Source organism: Clinocottus analis, unplaced genomic scaffold (assembly GCF_023055335.1).
Source record: "Clinocottus analis isolate CAN_PGR_092001 unplaced genomic scaffold, fCliAna1.0.p SCAF_62, whole genome shotgun sequence".
Taxonomy (NCBI): Eukaryota; Metazoa; Chordata; class Actinopteri; order Perciformes; family Cottidae; genus Clinocottus; species Clinocottus analis.
This window is the reverse complement of record NW_027176221.1, coordinates 160,001-162,439: the sequence shown is the minus strand read 5'-3', so window position 1 is coordinate 162,439 and position 2,439 is coordinate 160,001.

Genomic DNA, 2,439 nt, shown 5'->3' with positions numbered 1-2,439 from the left:
CGCCTCTCTGCTGTCGCCTCCTGTCTCTTGTCTCCTGTCTCTCGTCTCCGTCTCTTTGTGTGACAGCAGCAGGAATTACACCGGGATGATCCGTATTACTGCTCGTCTTTCAGGAGGAGCTCAGCTCAGCTGCCTCTGATCCTCACGACCTCGACACTGACCAGCTCGTCTCCTGGACACACACACACACACACACACACACACACACACACACACACAACTGTCCCATGTCGTCGTCCCGTGTATTTCTCTGGTTTACACAATGTACTCCTGCGTGTGTGTCTTTGTGTTTTTTACTTCTTCATCTTCTTCCCTGGTTTATTTCTTTTGATGATAAATTATGAAATGTAAGTTTTTCATCTTCTCTTCAGCTTCATTCTGTCTGCGTCACTCAGGTTTGACAATAACTTTGTTAGGAACTAAAGGAACAGAGCTGCTCCTCATCACAACTAGCCCTTCACCTCCTAGAGAGTGTGTGTGTCTGGGTGTGTGTGTGTGTGTGTGTGTGTGTGTGTGTGTGTGTGTGTGTGTCGTGGTGGAGCAGGAATGGCCAGCGGTCTCGCTCTGACGCCGCTGTGTGTACTCATTCAGCACAGAGGTCGTGTGTCAGGGGTCAAAGGGTCTCTGAGCGGGAGGGGTGTGTGTGTGTGTGTGTGTGTGTGTGTGTGTGTGTGTGCGTGTGTGTGTCTGTGTGTGTCTGTGTGTGTGTGTGTGCGTGTGTGTGTCTGTGTGTGTCTGTGTGTGTGTGTGTGTGTGTGTAAGGGGGGTAAAAGCCCCTAAGGTAGGTAGACTCTTAATTGGCCTCTGGAGACTTCAGGGAACGTGTGTGAGAGCCGCGGGTGTTTAAATGTATGAGTGTGAAGATAAACCTGCTGTATCTTTATGGATGTGGTGATGATGATGATGATGAGGAGGAGGAGGAGGAGGAGGAGCTAGATTCAAACATGGAGCGTATTCTCTAAGCATGAAGGCTTGGTTTCATGTTTTCTTGGTTTCAAATGCATCACAGCCGATTTATAAAATATTAATAATCATTAATATTTTATAAATCGGTGTTTGTATTTAGTGGCCGTTAAACATCATCGTCCTCTCACGGAGCTGAAAGAGACGAACAAGAAGAACAAAGAAGAAGAAACTGAGTTCCAGTTAGAAGAATAAAACAAGATGAAAGTTATTCATTTAAACTGTTTGTGGTTCCTGAACGAGTCGACATGGAAATGATCACAGAGACAGCCAAACGCCCTTTATAGCTTCTCTTTGTGTGTGTGTGTGTGTGTGTGTGTGTGTGTGTGTGTGTGCGCGCGCGCTCGCTCGCTCGCTCGCTCGCTCGCTCGCTCAGGGAGAGTCACCACATTATCCATCTATTAACATCCGTCATTATTTACCTTCCTCCTCTGATGAACGGCTGCAGGGTTCAGTGGCCGGACGACGACGACAGTCACCGAGTGTTGACACACACACACACACACACACACACACACGCGCACACACGCACACACGCACACGCGCACACTTCTGCTGGTCCAGAGGAGACGGCGTGTGACGCTGCAGGTCAGGAGGTCAGCGGTCGCCTCTCAGGCTGGACCGACCGGCAGGTGAACAAACAGAGGAGGAGCATGAAGAAGAAGAAGAAGAAGAAGAAGAAGAAGAAGAAGAAGAAGATGATGATGAAGATGATGAAGATGATGATGCCGCCGCCACAGGAAGCATTTTACTCCAAAAGTTAGTTTTGTATGAACAATATGTTTGGATTAGGAACAGGGCTCACATATGAAAGTGTGACCAAAGAGACTGAAATTTGACATTTGACACGACGGCAGTTGAACATCTTCCTGAATCTCTCGTTTCACCTCTAATGTGAGGTCGTGTGAAAGAAGAAGAAGAGTTTGTGTGGAGCATTCCTGACCACGCTGAAGATGTACCGCGGCAATGCCCTCGTCTTCATCGGTGTGAGATCCATCAATTCATTTCAATAATCCGGTTTCACTGTTTAGGTCCAAACACATGTAGAACAGGCGTGTTAGAAAATGCTAATGGCATTAAAAGTATAAGCTCAGAGAAAACCAGATCAGGACTTCCTGAAAGGAGACAAAAGCTCACAACTTGATCACTTTCCACACGATGTGCTGACGTGACGGAGCCTCAGACATTCACACTGTTTGCTTTTGGTTTCAGCGCCGCTAAGATGCTAATGATGTCCAGTCAAGTCCTGTCACCAGACCGCCGCCGCACTGCGGCACTTAGGCATGAAAGCCGGTCCTCAGCGTCTCCGGCTGCTCCGAGTGCAGCCGGCCGTCAGGGAGACTGACGAGAGCCGTGTGGACAGACACCGATTCAGCCTGGCAACGCAGCCAGACCTGGCAACCCGTCTCTGTGTTGACCTAAAGGCTGAGGCAGCCCTCACCTGCTGGCCTCGCTGGTTGCCATGAATGCTCACAT